The sequence below is a fragment of the Myotis myotis genome, unplaced genomic scaffold, assembly GCF_014108235.1.
Source record: "Myotis myotis isolate mMyoMyo1 unplaced genomic scaffold, mMyoMyo1.p scaffold_m19_p_12, whole genome shotgun sequence".
NCBI lineage: Eukaryota > Metazoa > Chordata > Mammalia > Chiroptera > Vespertilionidae > Myotis > Myotis myotis.
Genome location: NW_023416316.1, coordinates 14,307,900 through 14,327,030, shown reverse-complemented (window position 1 = coordinate 14,327,030; position 19,131 = coordinate 14,307,900). Strand labels below are relative to the sequence as shown.

The following is a 19,131-nucleotide window of genomic DNA, read 5'->3' as shown; positions in this document are numbered from 1 at the left end:
CGCTGTGTGGCTGGCTCAGCCTCTAAGGGAGCAAGTGGCTGAGGATGAACCAATCAGGAGCTGAAAGTCAGCACTGAGTGCAGGCCAGGGTCTGCCTGGCTCCCAAGCAGACTCTGAGACCCACATACAAGAGCTGAGCTCACCCAGGTGGCCTTCCCCACCCCATCCCATCCCCTCCGCCCTGGTCCCCATCCAAGACCAGAGCAGTCACCCATTTGTCCAGAATGTTACTGTCAACCGAGCCTTTCTCATATGCCACCCCACTCGAGGCAGGAGAGTCACAGGGACCTCTGCTGTACCCATTTTATAGATGAGGGCAGTGAGGCTCAAAATGCCAAAATCCAGACAGGTCCACATGCCGGGGCTTGGGGGCCCAGGCCTGAGACAGTGGGCCCAACACAGACACAACGAGCGGAGGTAGTGGATGCCACCTGGTGCCGAAGTGGAGCCTGGACCTGGACTGGCTGACAGATCTGGCCTCACTTCTCGCCTGCTATGTGGCCCTGGACAAGCCACTACCCTTCCCTGAGCCTCGGTTTCTCAGCACAGGCCATGGAAAGAGCCTCAGATGGCACCTGCACCAGTGGAGTCTGCCTCAGAGCTGTGCAAGTCCCTCTTCAGAGCCACCGCACACAGCAGTGCCCGTGGGAGCTGCCTCCCACGGCTGGGCACAGGAAAAGCTGGAGAGCCAGCCAAGCCTGATAAGACCACCTCTGGCGTGGAAGCTGAGCAGGCCTTGCCCCTCTTCACGTCCACGGCCCAGACCCCCGGCATTGGCACAAAACCCTCTGTGGGCTTTGCTCACCCAGATCTCCCAATCCCTCTCCCTCTCAGCTCCTAGCCTCCAATCCATCAATCTCTCCCTGCCCTCATGTCAGTGAGGCCTGGCAGGGTCACCACACACTTCCCTGCCGGACACACACCTGTAACCTACTTCCATGACCAGCTGGAGTAAGGGAGGCGGAGGCTACTATGTGTGCGATCAGGAATCCAGAGAATAGCGGACGGGTCCTGCTCACAGGGACTCACAGGCTGGCAGAGGCCACCCTCCACCCCCAAACTCCACGTCACCATGGCAGCAGCCTACCCTGACATGGAGTCCTGTGCTGGGCGAGGCATGGGAATGAGAGCTGGAACTGGGACCCCAGCCCTTGGGGACCCCACAGCCCAACCCAAGAGGCAGTCAGCCTCCCTGCACCTGCTCCCCCAGGCCCAGCATGAAGCTGGCACATGGCAGGGCTCAGGTCACTTGCGCCATATTGATGTCCTCGGGCAGAGCTTCTGAAAGCTCCAAGGGAATGGACAGACCACAGGGAGGCTGTGAGGCAGACTGAAATCAAGTTAGAAACACACGAACCTCCACAGGGCCCCCGTGTGGAACTTTCCGTGAGGCCCAGCCCACCAGCATCCCAGCTGGGGTGCCTCTGCTCTTCCAGCGCCCTCTCTGGGAGGCAGTGGTTCACACACATGCGCTATGGCTGAACACGTCACCCAGTGCTAGGTGCCGACAGGCTGCTGCCTTTGACAAGCCCTCCACCTGCTCCCCCGTCACACTCCTGACCAATGCCTTGGGTGGGTCTGTTATGCCTTGGGTGGGTCTGTTATGCCTTGGGTGGGTCTGTTATGCCCAGTCAATATTCCACACAGGGCTGCTCTTCCTCATGGGGCTTCATGGCCAGTGCAAGAGAAGACCTGCCTCAGATGCTTGGGGAAGTCACCAGGCCAGGAACGGCAGGGACCCACAGGCCCTGGGCCTGCCATGCAGGGCTGGAAACCCAGCCTGCAGATCGGGATCGGGCTGCTTTCTGGCCCAGCACAGAAACCCTGACGGGTAAAGACGCTGGGAACCAGGGCAGGTGCAGTAGGGACCCATGAGGTGCAAACAGAGGGGCTGGTGGGCTGCAGAGAGGGGAGGGAGGCACAGTTCAGTGGACTGCGCCTGCCCAGGAGACCGAAGGGCCCTGGTTTGACAGGCCAGGAGCCCAGCAGGCCCAGACTTGACCTCAAAGTGGCCAGAACCTGGGGCCTGGAGCTGCAATACCCACTTTTCCTTCCCCAACATCCTGTCCCACAAACATGCCCCAGCTGGCCCTGGCCTCAGGGGGAGGTTCCTGCGTGAACTCTCGTTCATGCATCCTGGCTGCAGCTGGGCAGCCCTGATCCTCCTCATCTCCCCAGCGTTTCTAGGCCACAGCAGCACCCTCTGACCAGACCCCTCTACCCAACTGGCATCACTCCCATCTACCTGCAGTCCCCTCAAGGCCTATAGATAATCAAGTCGCCACACTTCCACCTGGTGTTGAACCCGCCCTGGAATGACCCCTCTGCACTTGCTCTCACAACCCACCCTGGAAAGATGCTCCTCCTAGCTGGTCCCTAACTTCCTCTGCTCTGGGATCCATGACCATGTTTCTCCCGAACCCGTACTACCTCCCCCAACCTTCTCTGCCTCACAAAAACCGTTCTCCATTTTCAAAGCCCAGGCCAAAAGCCACCACCACCACGCTGTCCCTAGTCCCTCCAGCGGACAAGCGCTCACACTCAGGCCATGTGGCTGAGCCCCACTCCACACCACGTCCCACCTGTCTCCTCACCTAATTAATTCTCCTAACAACCCATCAGGATCAAGGTTCCACACCTCAGGAAGGCCAGGTGGCTCGCCCATGACTGCACGGTGGCAGGTGGCAAAGGCCGCGTGTGATGTGGACTGCATTCAGCAGAGTCCAAGACTAACTCCATCAACACAAGGTTCGTCTTCTCATCTCCCCACAGGTGATGGGCAGAGAAAGGCCCACAGCCAGCTGAGCTGCTCACTGGAACCCACTCCTTCCAGGTCTGGGAGAAAGAGCTAAAGAGACTGGCTGGGGCAGGGCACCCCTCCCAGGAGCCCAGGAAACGTGGGCACACCACGGGCAGGGGCAGAGGCAGAGCTGCTGCTGGAGATACAGCCAGGTCCCAACAGCAGCTCATTGTGCGGCCAGGGAGCAGGAACAAGGAGACCTTGTCCCAGCTCCTGGGCCACAGCCTTATCTGATAGCCTTCCAGCAACCCACGAGCTGTTTTTCAACCCCGCCCTTTTTTCTCTTAAAATGTTAGTGACACAGAAGTTTAGCAAATTCCCCATTATTTCAAGGAGGGAGGAGACCCCAAAACAAAACCTGCAATTATCAACAAGTTCCTGACATGGTGAGGACTTCACCAGCTATGGGTGGAATGAGCTGAAAGTGGGGTTGTATAGCCTGGAAAGTAAGAGCCTCAGGGCAGGCAGAGGGAGCTGTCCTGTATGCCCACAGGGAGTAGGGCTGGGACCAGGAGAGGTCAATTACAGCTCAGTCACAGCTGGCCCCACACGGGCCAGGCTGGTTCTAGGGGAGTCAGCACCCAGTCTCTGACGGTGTGCAGGTAGGAACTGGGAGACCCTTTCAGACATGCTGTGGAGGCGATGCCTACACTGCTAGGGGGCTGTTAGGGTAACAGGCGGGCAGTCTGAACATGCAGGCAGGCAGTGGAAGGAGCCCAGGAGTGAGCACGCACGCCCCCCTACCCCCCCACACACACACCTGTCGATGGGAATAGGCAGGAGGGCCTAGTGTCAAGGGTGCCCAGCTGTAATCTAGTCTCCATTCCTTATAAAACATGCAACCTTGAGATTTTTAAATCATTCAACTCTCCAGGCCTCAGTTTCCCCATCCATAAGTGGGGAGAATGAATCTCTTCCTCAGAGGGCTGCTGTAAGGATCAGGTGAGAATGCGGGGGAGATGCTAGGGAGAGCAGGGGTAAATGCCGGTGACTCCATCAGTCACTTGTGACAGTTCCAGTGGCAGGAGCAGGGAACGGCTGTGAACAAGGAAGGATGCACCTGCTGTTATCGAGGTTGACGGCAGATGACGCTCCTGACATTTGGGGTGACAAGATAGGGACTCCCCAGGCCATTGTTTCCTTCCTCTGACCACTCAAATCCCTTACCTTCTCCATGCCTCCATTTTCCCCATCTACAAAATGGGACAAACTCCTTCTACCCAAATGCAGGGAGGGATGTCTCAAAAAAAAAAAAGCCCTTAATTTCCTGTGTGGGCCCTTGCCACTGCCACTGCCATAGCCAGGCCTGGAAGGGGCAGAATCCTGGATAAAGCTGGTCTCGAGAGAGGAGGTGCCCACTTAAGGGCTGGCAGGACCTGCGGACTGTGGAGTCAGGTCACAGCGTGCCAACCATGCCTCTGCCTGTCACAGCCAGGCAGGTCCAGGAGGCCGTGCTGAGAATCTGCCCACGGGTCCAGGCAGAGAAAGGGCGCCGACCTCCTGGGAATCCAGTGAATCTAGTGGCAGGACAGTGCCCCACCCAGAACGCCCAGCAGAGCCAACTCCCCCCAGGCCCAGCCTCGCCCTCCAGGCCTGGGAACCGGCTGCTCAGCGGCCAGCGCTCAACTCCTGGCCCAACTGGAGTCCCAGGGGAAGGGAGAAGAATGCAGCCGCCCTGCGGCTCCCGGGGCCCTGGGGAGACAGAGCCTGTCCTTAAAAGGCAGGGAGGTTACCCATCCGGCCTGGGAAGGCTCCCTGGGATGACAGGGCCTAGCCTGGAGGCACGGACTCTCTTGGCCCAGGGTTCCCTGAGTCCAAGGCGAGGGGCAGGTCCTGGCAGTCACTAGAACCAGCATGACCCTGTCCCCATACCCACATGAGCCCTGGGCTGGGAGAGGCCTGGTCTACTGCCTGGGAGCCTGTGCTTCCCCTGTCACCACAGGGCTGAGCTGGCAAAGGAGGCTCCACATCCTGGCAACCAGACAGGAGTACTGGCAATGCATCACGTGCTGTGGCTACAGCAGCCTGCACTGAGCAGCCACTTAACTAAGCACCTACTATGTGTTCACCTGTGTAACACATCGATGCACAGCCTTCTTCAACAAAAGGCGCGTCGCCCCAGCGTAAGGGAGAGCAGGAACTCAAACAGGTTGATGAGCCCTGGTTCATGGGGCAACCCTCCCCACACCCCCAGATCACTCAAAGGATTCGATGATGGAAGCTTCAGGACACCAGGCTTAGAGAGAGGAGTGGCTTGGCTGGGTCACAGGATCCACAAGTGGAAGCTGGGACCCTAACGGCCAGATCACCCTCTGTGGGACTGTCCTGGAACCTACTTCACACGGGGGCAGGCCTGGGGGCCGGCATCCAGTCAGCCAGTGCCCCAGCAGGCTCCTGTCCTCGTACGCCCTGAATCTGCCGGTGACCTCGGGCGCACCCCTTTCTCCCTTGGATCCACAGATGCTGCAATGCCCTGACAGGTTTCCTCCTCTCTCTAGGCTGCTATTTCCTCACCTGAGCTACTTCAGAAAGCACCACAACCCCACCTCCTAATGCCAACTCCGTATAAACATAAGACCCTTTACTAACTGCCATCTCTCTTCTTCCCACCGCCACCGCCACCCTAGTATCCACAGAGTGATACCTCATTGCTGCCTGCTGGTGACCTGGGCCACAAGGCTTGAGGAGAGACCAGGGACGCGGGGAGAGACCCCCATCCCCCATCCCGCATCCCGCATCCCCCATCCCCCATCCCCATCCCCATCCTTGCCAGTATAATTCAACAGCCTAATGGAGTTTTCAAAACCATCCCAGGACACATTTACCTCCCCACCCCTTCTTTCTTTTCTTTTTCTTTTTTTTGGGGGGGGTGGGGTGGGAGGGAGGTGGCAAAGGGCACGCAGAGAAAGAAGAAACAAAAAAACTTTCCATCTAATCCCTCACGTTCTCCTGCAACCTGAATAATTTTGGGTTTTTAATCAATAGCTGCCAGACTTGTCAAATTACTTTGGGGACCTCACAGCAGTTTTTAAACATTCATAAACCTCAGTGGAACTGCGAAGTGCCCTGAATTTTAAGAGAATCTGAGGAGCACTCATTGGATAGGATGGGATCTGGGCAAATTGAAAGTTAGCTGAGGGCCTCGCGCCCCTCCTCTTCTGAGTAGGGACAGCTCTCTATCCCCTTCTTGGTCCCCAGGAGAAATTACCAAGCCTGGCCCCGGCCGGCGTGGCTCAGTGGATAGAGCGTAGGCCTGCGGACTGAAGGGTCGCAGGTTCAGTTCTGGTCAAGGGCATATGCCTGGGCTGCGGGCTCGATCCCCAGAAGGGAGCGTGCAGGAGGCAGCCAATCAATGATTCTCTTTCATCACTGATGTTTCTATCTCTCTCCCTCTCCCTTCCACTCTGAAATCAATAAAAATATATATTTTTAAAAAAAGAAAAGAAATTACCAAGCCTGGCCCAGCCACTCAGAAAGATTAGAGAGGGTGACACCCCCAAACCGTAAGCCACCCCTAGTCATCCAGAGTAAAGAGCCCCTCCCCCTCCCGGACCCAGGAGCACAGCGTCCAAGACTGAGACCCCAGCCTCATCTGCCACAGCCTGGACACTGTCAACCCCAGAGCAGCCACTGCACGCGGCCGGCTGCCCGTCCAGCTCCTCCACGTGCACAGCAGGCTCTCGAGAATGGTTCAAGGCCTGGCCAAGGCGTTCCCTCCCTGCCAGCTCAGTCTCCTACTCACACATGTAAACACACCCCTCGGTCCCCACAGATCACACCACCCACTGTGGGACTGGTTCCCCCACCCCCACCGGAAACCAGAAACACCTCCAACAGCTGCCTCGGGCTAGGGGGACTCATGACCCAAGTAGGAATGGATGATGAAATAGATAAACGAACGCGCTGAAAACCAAGGACTTCCGCTCCTTAAAGACGCCACGTCCCCTCTGGCTTATCAACTCCCTCCCATTTCTCCACCTCCAGGAAGCCCTCCCAGGTTCAGACTGTACCCCCATGGAATGTGAGGGCGGGGCAGGAGCAGCATCTCCCCCCTCATCTCCTCCACCCAATGCCCGGGCATCATGCCATGTGGTCTCCTGGTGCTGTGTGGGCCATTCATGCTAGTGACAGTATGACCTTGGGAGAGTCCTTCCCCCATCCCTGGGCAGCAGGCTTTCTGTCAACCAAGGACCAGGCCCTTGTCAACACAGCCCAGCTCCTGGCACCACACTGGCTGATGACTGGTCGAATGTGGTAAGGCCTCCTTCCTCAGAAACAAACACATAAACATAATGCTCTGTGACTCTGTTAACCTGCACGCCTCAGCTATCCCCTCTGTAGAATGGGGAAACAGTACCTTCGGAGCCACAGAGGGAGCCTGTGTGCAGCCTGGCCCTGCCTCTCTTGGGCATTCGGCCCTGTGTCGCCTCTCTGGTTGCTCCTGGCTTTTCCCTGGGCCCCCTGACATTTCCAAGACGCCTCTCACTCTGCCCAGCAGGCAGAGCCCTCCTGGCCCTCCCTGCATGTGGGCTGTCCAAAAGCCTCTGCCGACTGACCCCGAGACCCTCAGCCGCGGCACCGACCCACTGCCTCCCAGAGCAGCTGGAGGAGACTGACATTTCAAGTAGGCGCCTCAAGTCCCCTTGAAGAAGAGAGACATAGCTCGGAATAAACGCCGGCACCCTCCGCTCCAGCCCCAGTGCTCACCTGCAGCCCAGCTGTGTCCATCCCAGCCACCATTAGGGACAGAGGGGCTTCGTGGCAGCAGGGAGACAAGAGGCAAAGGCAGGGAGGGGGAGGGGTGCTGGCTCGAGGGAGCGTAGACCCCCACAGGGCCTCTCCTGCTCCTCAACTTCTGTATCTAACAAATGGGACCTCCCTTACCTCCTGCCAGGATTTGTTCTGAGGTTCATTATGCTGATGCCCCCTCCTCCCGGGCTAGCGAGTCCAGCACCCCAGTATAGTTACTGAGTACCTTCAGTACGCCAGCACTGAGCCGGGGGGCCTTGGGACCCCCAGGGGGGACCCTCAGAGCTCTGTTTCCCACTGTCACATTCGACAGGACAGGAGAAGGTGGTGCCAGCAGGCCACAGGCTCCCAGGCCACCAGCAAAGGCAGACACTCAGAGAAATGATGTCAAAGAAAACTGGGGTGTGGCTAAGCCCTCTGTGGCTCTCTAGTACCTGCCTCACCCAACACACACCCCCACTTGCCCACACACCTGGGAAGTGCACAGGCAGGCACCAGCTCCACACTGAACACATCCCACATCGCTGACCCTCAAGTAGCCCGGCTGCCCAACTACAGTTAAGAAAAAGGAGGCTCCAAGACCTTGGGGCTTGCCAAGGCCCAGATAGTGCATCAGACTCCGAGAGCCCACCGCCGCTTCCCACCCCACAGGGGCTGACTCTGGGCTAAGCTGGCTCTGTCATTTGCCACCTGGCCCATGGACTCCAACCCATCACGCCACACACTTTAAATGCAGCTTCCCAGGTACCTCCCAGCCCAGCCACAGCAGCCCTGCTCAGCCCCATCTGGCCTCCGGTCACTCGGGGCTGTCCACCTCCAGGCCTGGCCCCAAGACCACCACCTCCACGCTGTCCCAGCAGAAATGACAAGACCCTCCAGGGTTTGCCCTTACACCTCCGCCTACACAAAGAAGTGGTGGCTCAAATGGGTCCTGCAACTCGCCCTCGGTCAAGTTCCAGACCAGGGCTGGAGGCCTGGCCTCCGGGCTCCAACTCCACGTCCTCTGAACGGCCTGACGCTGCCTCAGGCTTTCACCAGCCGACAGAAACCGTGGGATCAACCGATCCAACTTCCGTAACGTACAGGAACTCTGGTCACCAGAACGCTCACCTCCTGTGCGACCCTGGGCAAGTCGTTTCCCCGGTCGGGAAAAAGGGGAGGAGGACATCAAGCTGGTAGGAATCTGACCCACTGCCAGCCCCAGCAGTGGCAGTGAAAGCGGCTAAGGACCAACGGATACTTGTGACAAACCAGGCAGCTCAGTTATTCCTCATGACCCATCCGCAGGAAAGTTTGTAACAGTTTCTGGCTTCAGAGATGAGGACTGCCCCAGCAGAGGCTGCATCACAGGGACCCGGCTCCTTCCTGACAACTGTTTCAAATATTTATGCTGGAGCAAAACACACTCTAGGCCCAGACACAGCCTGCCTGGTCTTCCACCACCCCACCCCGCAGGCCGACGGACCAGGGGACAGGCACCGGCAGGGAGGAGGGGAAAGGAGAGACCCACTGGGGGGCTGGGATGGAGATGACATGGCCCCCAAACCCTGCACAGCCCCACCCAGCCTGGCCCAGGGTGGGGCCACTCAGAGCAAAGGCCAAGTTCCTCAGCTCAGAAAACTTCTCATCGGCTCCAGGCGCTTCCCGGTTCTCAACGGGGCCGCCACACAGGCCACCGGACCTTGCTCACAGAAAGAAACAACACACCGATTTCCTCTGTTAAAGACTAAAACAGCCGCGGCACTTTCTGTTTCTTGCTCTTTGGCGGGGCTGTCCTAATTGCTTCCATATTCAGGCTGGCTGTCCATGTCTGCAGAGGGACGGACACACCATCCCCGGGGAATTCCTGAGCCCCCCCACCCCCACCCCCACCCCCCAGGCTGGCACCTGGGCAGTCCCTCTCTAACAGGTAGCACCCACCCATCTCACAGAGGTGGCCCTGGGCCCAGGAGGCTGGCTGGTGGCCCCAGGGCCAGCAGCTTCCCTCCTTCCTCCTTCCCGGCCTCCCTCATTCCAACCTCTGTTCAGGCCGCTCACCATCTCTCAGCGTGGCCACCGAGCCCGCCAGGCCCAGGACACCAGGGGGCCGGGCCAGCCAGCCAGCCGCCCGCCGTTCCCCACCGGGCCCAGCCAGTCCAACCCAGCTTGGGTCCTGGACATGCCACTCCAGCCCTGTCCGCTGGGACTAATCATGGCTAGTTAAACAAAGGCTAAGTTCCAACTCTCCGTAATGTGCTTTTAAAGGAACAGTGTCCCGCTTGGCCCAACCAGGGTCTTAAAGGCACAGATCCCTTTTTCTTTACAGAAAACAGGACATCAAACAACAATAAAAACCAAAGAGTCACGATCAGATTGAAGGTCTTGGGCTTCCAAGGAAGACTTTAGATAAAATGCACAATAGTAAAAAAATCCAAATTTCACCCAAAGGCTCCAAAGAACCCCAAAACAATGGGGCTACATCTTGAAGAATAAGCGTAGAAATGGCAGCCGTTTTTAAGCACTCGCTTCGCGCCTGGCACGGCGCTTAGCACTTCATAGCACGGGCTCACTATTCCTCACAACCACCCCACAAGACAGGCAATAGCTGGCCCCATCTCAGAGGAGGAACGGCCATGGGCAGAGGTTCCCAACCTGCCCAGGACTTCATACAGCGTGCGGAAAGCTGGGACCCGGCCACAAGAGGTCAGCCAAAGCCAGGATGCGTTCCCCCACTTGCTCCCTCCCACTCCCGGAGGCCCAGCTCTCCCCAGCCCAATAGCCCCTTTCCTTCATGGGCAAAAGGAAGGGGTGAGGATGAGGGCTCCCTTGTCACAGGTGCCCTAACACGGGGCTTTCATCTGGGCCTCAAAACCCTGTGAGGTTGGTTCCAGTCTTTCCCCTTCTCACATACAGATGAGAACACTGTATCATGACATCTGGCAGGACACGAAGGAGACAGGCAGACCTGCAGCGGTGGGCACTTCACACCCAGGCCCAGGCCCTCCTGGACAGGCTGCATGGCCAGAGGTGGCGGCAGGTGAGGGGAGCCCGGGGCTCAGCAGGCTCTCCTGGGGCCCCAAGACTCCAGAGGGTGGGCAGGGCCTGCCCAGCTGCGAGATAGAAGGGGCCCAGGGGAGGAAAGGAAGAGACTTGACTGCCTGGGCCTCAGTACCTGTTCTAACAAGCCCTCTGAAAAAGACGGGCCATTTCCTGGCACCTGGGGTAGCTAGGCAGGCAGTAGACGCTGTTTCTCAGATGCCATCCTCTATCTGAAAGGCCAAGGCCAGGTGGAGTCCTCAGGCCTAAAGCTGCAGGGGCGAGCCAGGCAAGGATTTACCACCCTCCTTCTGTTTCCATGGAACCCCCAGTCACATAAGTTTGAGGCTACAGCCTGGCGGTTAAAAACATGGGCTCTGAAGCCGGAATGGCCAGTTCAAATCTGGGCTGTGCCACATACAACTTGTGTGCTCTTGGACAAGGCCAGGCACCTCTCAGGGCCTCTGTTTCCCCCTCTGTCAGATGGACAATAGTAATGGTATTAACCTCACGGGGTGGCTGTGAGGAGTCACTGATTGCAGACAAAGCGTGGCTCAGAGCGAGCACTGAAGAGAGACCAGCCCAGGCTATCCCGGGAGGCACACAGCTGGAAACCAGTCCTGGGTAGTAACCCTGGGCAAGTCACTTTTCTCTGGGCATTAGTTTCTTTCTGTAAAAAGGAGGGAGTCCAATTGGGACCCTCATGACTACCAGGCAAGACCACCCTCCCAGAACCTCTCAAATGCCCACCCTCTCCCAGGAGGCCAGAAAGACAGGAAGGCTGGGCTGTGGCCCAAATACTTTGAAACCTGAAAACAGCCTGCCTCTGCCCCACCCCCAGGCCAATTGGGATTTGCTGGGCAGGGGGGAGGGAAGAGAGGGCACGAAGCAGCCAAGCAGCGACACTGACTGTCATCAGGAGGCAGCGTAAGAGTGTCACCTCTCCAGGTGGAGCCCAGCCCGACCTTGGCCTTCTCTGCCCGTCCCCTCACACCCCAGGTGTCCCCGGGGTTTGTGGTGCAGCTGAGCTCACTTTCCTGTGGGAAGCTGTGCAGCAGTCAGACAAGCCACCTCACACCTGCCGCACAAACAGCCTCCCTCGGCCCCAAGCGCCCCAAGGCTGGGCCAGGCTGGAGGTCTGCCTCCTTCTACCTTCCCGGAGCCTAAAGCTACCAGCATGTGTGCTGAGGGCGGGCAGGGCGGGTGTGGAGCACCAGAGGAAACAAGATAGGCTGCGGGATCAATGCCCTGCAGCCCTGGCAGACCCTGTGGCCACTATCCCTGGGGCAGCAGGGCCCTGGTGACTTAGGCGCCACCATCACCTCCTCACCCACAGGGTTATTAATCAGTCAGCAAGGGGTGGCCTGACCTGGCGCCCCTCCTCCCGCACAGGCCACTGTGCTCCTTCCCAGGCACCCGCATCACCTTTCCCCCAGGTGTAGTTTCTCAGCATCTGATTTGGGACACTCCTCCAGGAAGATACTTTCCTTTGGTGATTTCACCACTCCTTAGCTTTAAGTATGCCCAGTGTGCTCAGGACTCCTATGTTTCTATCTCCAGCCCTCCCCTCCCCTGAGCTTCAGGCTCACAGATCTAAATGCTGGCTGACATCTCCTGGACTCCTGAAAGTCCAAAGTGGGCCTCCATCTCGGTGGTTAAAGCTTAGAGTCTCAAACGCCACAAACCCTACCTCTCCTTGGCCTTTAAAATGCAGCCCATCAGCAAATCCGACTGCTACCTCCTCTGAAATCCCACACTCATCCACTCCATGGAACCTGCTCGGGCAGCCTCACTCCACCCCCCAACTCCCTACTAGGGTGGAACTGGGACCCTTTAGAAATGCAAATCATTATTTAACTCCAGGGCTAGAAACCCATCACTTAGTCCAATCAGCACTCAGAATACAGCCAAAGTCCTCCCCAGGTGGAAGATGTTGGCCAGGTGGATTACCTGCCCTCAGCCCTCATCCAGCAGCCCCCACCCTGCACCTGCAGGCAGCCTGGGCTTGTCTGCCTCCGGGACTTTGTACTGCGGCTCCTCTATTTTCCCTCTTCCAAAGGCTGGCTGGCTTAGGGAATCTTTTGGAACTCAGCCCTCCCCCTACTGCCCCATTCCAACAGCTCTTGACACATCTCCATTACTCCCCACTGAACCACCTAGGATGCTTCCTTCATTGCACCGTCCTCATTCAGCCAGCAAATATTTAAATGCAAACTATGTCCCAGGCACTCTTTTGAGCACTGGGAATCCAGGTGCTGAACTAAGCAGACAGAAATCCCTGACTTACATTTCAGTTAGGGAACTTCACCCAACCTGGAGTTCCTTTCCAGAGCTTGGGATGCCCCAGGGCCACGTCTGTTTTTTCCACATCCTGAGGCACAGGGGGGTGGGGTTTGGCATGCTGTAAGAGCTCGGTAAGTGTTTAAAATAATGACTGTGCAAAAAAACAGCATGGCAGCAAAGAAACCAAGCCTAGAAAGACACAAGTCAAGAGTCCAGCCTTCAATGCCTCCTAGGGAGATGACTCTCGCTCCCTGGGGAGTGGGGGGGAGTCCCAGGTGAGCGAGAGGCTTCTGCCGCCCCCCAGCCCCTATGGGAGACAGACTAGATGCACAGTGGCAGCTTCGGTTCACTGACTGGAGAACAGAGGGATGACCGCAGGCCTGCGCAGCCAGGGAAGGCTCCCTGAAGAGGTGACATCTGAGCAAGGCCACGTCACCCCCTAGAGCCCCAAATCTAGGGAGAGGGAGAAAAATAAAACTGTGGTTTAGGACTCTGATGTCCTTTTCTCTAGTAGGAAAAAAAGAAAAAACCATGCTCCAAAAACCCCTTTACTTTTCATTAGTGTCTGGATCAATACAAGTTTTCGGAGTCAAGCTCCTCTCCTGCAATACTAACCACCAGAGAGACAGGCTAGGATTATTAAATCTGGGTCCAAGAGCCCCAGGGGCTTGCCCCTTCTCCTCACCTGCGCTGGCAGCCTCCCCCTAAAGAACAGGCAGGGGTCCTCACTGGGAACACAGCCTGAGGTCAAAGCCCCCTCCTGACAGCCTGCCTTGCCAACCCCACCAGTTCCCTGGGCCTAGATCACCTTCCAGGTGCCCCACTGCCTCCCCTCCCCGAGACCTGATGCTCCCAGAGGGAGGGCCTGATTCCCAGAAGGAGGAGAAGCCAGTCTAGCAACCCCGGGCACCCACCTTTGCACTTCCTCTCAAGCCCCTGAAGGGTCCTGGCTGGCTGTTGACCACCTTCACTCCTCAATGAGGCCCTGGCCCAGGACAGGGCTCCCAGGAGAAACAACCCCACAGCCTCGTTTCCCTCCACCCCCATCATAGGTCCACGGGGGAAGGAAGCTTCCTGTGCCCCTGCCCTGGCAAAGCCACCCACAGACCTTGGCGGTGAGAACCCTGGCCTCTCCGCAGACCCAGGTCTGGGTACCAGGTGCCCGGGAGTCAGATCCAGCTTTTGAGAATGGGCAGGCCTCCACAGCGCAGATCCTCTGGCCCGGTCCAGGATCTTGCTGAGGTTGTCACCAAGGAGTCCAATACCACAGAGGCTCATCCCCAAGGATGGTTGGCATCCAGGTGCCACTTCTGGCCGGATCAGGAGACCTCTCAGCCCAGGCCAGCATCTAAGAGGCGTGCCCAGGCAGGCTTCCCCCTTCCTGCAAAGTACACGTTGAATCTGTCTTCCAAGTTGAAATTTCACAAACGTCTTAAAAAAAATACAGCGGTGACAACATCAGAGATTTCCGGGTCCTCCAGAGAACAGTGGAAAATTACAGCCTTCCATACAGGTAACCAGTAGGCACCATCTCCAGGTCCAAGAAGTTTAGAAAGACGCCTGGAAACCGCCACTTCCGGCCTCAGGAAAGGGTCCTTCCCAGGGCACCTGAGCAGGGAGCTCTGGGCCTGGCTGAGACTCACAGCCAGGAGAGGTCCCTCCCAGGCTCCTCCCCTAAAGCGCTGGCTCCGCCCAGGGTCATCAACGGCCGGGAGCCCCGCCTCTGGGTCTTTGCACTGGACATTCCCTTCGCTGGCCCTGGCTCTAGGCAAGGCTGGTTTTGCCTCATTCTTGTCTCAGATCAAGTGTCCTCTTCTAGGACAGGCCGTTCCTGAGCACTCCCGCTAAAGGAGCACCCCCTCACCCTCCACTCCCCCACCGTCAAGTTATCACCTGGCTTCATATTCTTCATAGCACTGGCCTGGAATCTCACCTTGTTTGCCCCCTCTCTCCCACCATGAGAATCTCAGGTCCGCAGGAACAAACCTGCTCACCTGGTAAACCTGGCACACCGTAGGCCGATGCTGGTACAAGGTAGGCACTGACAGATGTGTTGAATGAACCTTTCTGGGATGGGCCAGCTAAAGCTGTATAGGTGGGAGTGGGGGTAACCAAAAGACTGGGAGGGATGCCAGAGCCACCTCCCTGGGCACTGCACACTGAGCCTTCCAGACTTCCGCACCCCCCCCCCTCCCGCCACCCCCCCTCCACACACACACATGCTCTCCAGCCCGCCCCACCATCCGCCGCCACCGAGCCAGGCGGCTCGCCCACCTGCAGCCACAGGCCCTTCCCTTCCCGGGCCAGGCAGCTGGGTACATTCCGAAGCCAGCTGCCCCCAGCTGCAAACACTTTCTTCTCTGATCACAGGGAAGTACAGCCCCACCCCCAGCTCAATGCAATGGGGGGGGGGGGTAGACTGCTCCCCCCGCCCCCACCCTTCCGCCCCCGCCCTTTCATTCAAACATTTAAAAAATTCAAACAAAGACGGAGGTGCAGACAAGGCCAGCGATTTGCCTACCAAGGTCACCAGACTGGAGGGCCTGGGGAAGCTGGGCTCCCGACTCCCGCCTTCCCGCCTGACTAAGGGAGTCAACAACAGAGGCACCCAGCTGGGAGGAACTGAGTTCCCAGCAGCAGTCCAGGGTTCAAGTTTCCTCTGGGCCTGGTCCCCTGGGCTGAGCCAGAGCAGAGAGGGGGAGGGTTAATCTCGGGAAGGACGGAGTACACAGGCAGGTGAGCTGGGAGAGCTGCCCAGGTTTGTGAACACCACAAAGGCGGTCCCATCGCTGGCCTGCTCCTTTATCCTGGGGTCACGTGCACCTGATCCTCAGTGAAACACAAGTCCCTAGGGAAGGGCAAGTCCAGGTAACCCAACATTTTTGCCTGGGGTCACCCCCTTTTCTGTCCACTAGAGAAGCCAAAGCAATGCCTTGAACCTCTACCACAGGCAGGAAGCACTCTGTGTCCCTGACAGCCACCACCCAGTGGGACCAATTCAACTGAGGCCCCCCACCCAGTGGCCTCCACCGAAGGGGCTGCTGCACAACTCCTTGATGCAGTGGGATAAGAGATTCTAATCCCTCCATGTAAATATGGGTAAAGAGGGGCCCTGGGGGGTCAGAGCCCTACTGGGGTCCTGCCTACTCCATGGCTTCTGTATCCAGAGGCATCACAAGCCCCAGTATAAGTCCCCTGCTCCAGTCCCTCAGCAAACAACTGAACCCCTACTAAGTGCCAGACCAACAGGCACCTACTTGGTGCAGGACTCTGGCTGGGGCGCCTGCAGGGCTGGTGAACAGGTCTGACTGTGGTCCAAAGCAACCCCCAACCTGGGAAGTCAAACTCATTCCACCCCCTGCTGTGCCCTGTTCTGGGCATAGGTGATTCTGACCACAGGTGATCCAACAATGCCCAAGTCCTCCCCACCCCTCCCCCATTCCAGGGGGCTCTAAGCCAAGCAGTGCACTTAGTGGTTCTCTTTCCTCTGAGGTGGCATCTCCCTCTCACAGTTTTCATCTGGGCCTATCCAATGTCTTAATAAAATTTCAGGAGAAGCCCCTCTGGCTCCCAGAGCAGCCAAGGCAATGACGCAGGAGGGAGCAGAGCACCTCCGAGCACCTCCTCCCACTTGAGTTCAATTGTGGCAACGAAGAGACAAGGCTGATGCTGTGACCACTTTATAGACAAAGAAGTCAATAAAGAGTTCAGTCACTTGCACAAGTTGATGCAGCTTCATCTGAAAGAAGTGCCTCACCGCAGACAACCATTTGTACCTATTACTCGTCCCCTCTTACCGCCCTCCCAAGTCTAAAACCCTTCCTCCTGGAAGCCTTCCCAGATTTCCCCTGCTGGTTGGTCCACACAGTTCTAATATCTGTAAGAAAATGGGCTCCTGTGACAGAGTCTCTCACTCTGCATGACAGCTGTCACAGGAGGGGGGGGCGGTGTCACAAACTAAAAAGAAATAAGCCTGTATCTGGGGGTCAAAAGATGTACATCCCAACTTAGGCTCTCACACTTACCGGCTATTTGGCCATGAATAAGTTGCTTCCTCCATCCCCTTCTTAGCCTCAGCTCAGAGGACTGCATAACCTCCTGCAAGCTCCTCCCACAGTCATCTCGAACAATATGCAGAAGCAGAGTGAGTACACCTGACCATCCTTGACCATGTGTAGCTAGGGAATTTCAGAGGCTGCCCGATCCAGTCCCTCCTGGTTCCAGCACCTCCAGTGAGCCAGCCTCCGTAATTTAGGCCCCACCCACCACACACTCCTCACCTTTACACCCATTCCATCCAGCCACCAGGGCCTCCTTTTCTATTTTCCCCATGCATGCCCTGTCCTTTCTCAGGCTACACCTCCTATTTCTAATTCTCATTCACCTTCCAAGATCCAGCTCAACTACCCACACCTAAGGGGGGGCCTTTCTCAAGGTCTCCAGGAACAGGAGTGTGCAAGCTCTCTCCCTCTTCCTGAATCCCCGGCCTGCCTCCCCGTCTCCTGGGTGCTGCTGGGGGTCTATTCATCTCTGTTTCTTCAGGTCCTGGGACTCAGTAATTGTGCGATGGACATATACACCCTGCAGGCCAATCTTCTCCCCAAAGCACAGAGCCCAGATGTCGCATCATTTCAGATCTGAGGGTGTCTCACCAACAGGGCGAGGCTCTCTGGACCCCTCCTCCCTCAGAAAGCTTTGCATTTCCTGGGGTGCGAGAGAGCCAGCCCCAAGACTGCCAAGGAACACTTCCAGGCAGGGCCAGGCATTCCCTTGGGGGGAGAGAGAGGCTCATGTCTGGGAGGGACCTTTCCTGTGACCACGGCTCTCCTGTCTAGAGGCTGTGGGAGGACAGGCCCTCTCTGGGGGGCCTCAGAACTGCCTGAGCGGGAGGAGGAGGCATCAGCGGGACAGAAGCAGACACAGGACCAGACAGGGACGCCCTGCAGACAACGGTCAGCCCCAGAGCCTGGCTGTTCGTGGACAAAGGCTTCTGAAGAGACCATGGCTCTCCTCAGCGGAGGATGAGAAGCAAATGTGGTGGTAGATTGGGGGCCAACTCTGGGTAACAGTTTCAAAGCAGCTGAGCCATTAATTTATATGAGCACATCTATGCTTGTGTGGTTTCATCACCACCAAACAACAAATGTGTCCTGGCACCGGCCATGTGTAAGGCTCAGTGCTAAGTATTTTACATGCATTATCTTGATTAACCCTCCAAAGAGCCATAAAAACTGTTGGTGTCCACGGCTACATTGTACTAAAATGAGGCGGAAGCACAGGAAGGTTGGACAGCTGCCCAAGGTCACACAGCTAGTTACTGTCGGGAGCTGGCATTCAGGCCCCTCGGTCTGGCCCCAGCCTGTCTTTCTGGTCTGAGCGGCCAGTGCCCCGTTCTCTGTCCTTGCCCGCTCCGCATGTGTTCTCCGCTCACCTTGTTTTTCGATGTGTGGGGGTTCATGTATATTGTCAGCCTGCAGCCTCCCAACTACCCCCTCCCTCCTCTTCACCTGCTCAAGACATCCCCCCAGCTCACATCCCCGCCTCCCATCAGGCCAGCCAGTTTGTACCACCCTATCTGCCCGCCAACCAGTGTCTTGTGGAAATGACTTCAGTGGGCAGAGAATCCTGGAACCTCCCCTCGACAGAGATGTTGACACATGTTCACTCAAAAAACGTAATGATGATTCCATTCAGGGGAGTAAATTCCCACCCATGCGAAGGCTCCTCGGAAAAATGCAGAGTAAATTTACTCAAACAGACGGTGAGACACGGTCAGCATTTCTCTTTTCTGGTTGTCACGGTGCCATGTGCTGGGTGACACTCAGCACGGTGGTCCAGGGACTGAATGCTGTGAATGCTGTCAGGGGGCAAGAGGAGATGGCTCCAGTTGATGGGCCTGTGACTGCCAGCCCCTACGGTACAGTATGCTGGGGTCAGCGGGTGTGTGTGTGTGTGTCCCCCTCATCCCCAAGCACTGTCCCCAGGCTCCAGTTCTACTCACTGTGTTCCCACCAGAGCCCAGCTTCTGTGTCTCTGACTAGTTACCTGCTGCCCAGGACCCAAGTCTTTTTAAAAAATATATATTTTATTGATTTTTTACAGAGAGGAAGGGAGAGAGATAGAAACATTGATGAGAGAGAAACATCGATGAGAAACATCAATCAGCTGCCTCCTGCACACCTCCTACTGGGGATGTGCCTATAACCAAGGTACATACCCTCGACCGGAATCGAACCTGGGACCTTTCAGTCTGCAGGCCGACACTCTATCCACTGAGCCAACCC

The 19,131-nt window shown here is 57.2% G+C and overlaps 1 protein-coding gene across 6 annotated transcripts in view; it reads right to left on the bottom strand.

The window, feature by feature from the left end:
• LOC118667129 (DAB2 interacting protein) overlaps nucleotides 1-19,131 on the bottom strand; it is a 160,748-nt gene that overhangs the window by 25,457 nt on the left and 116,160 nt on the right. The gene's annotated exons all lie outside the window — the stretch shown is intronic.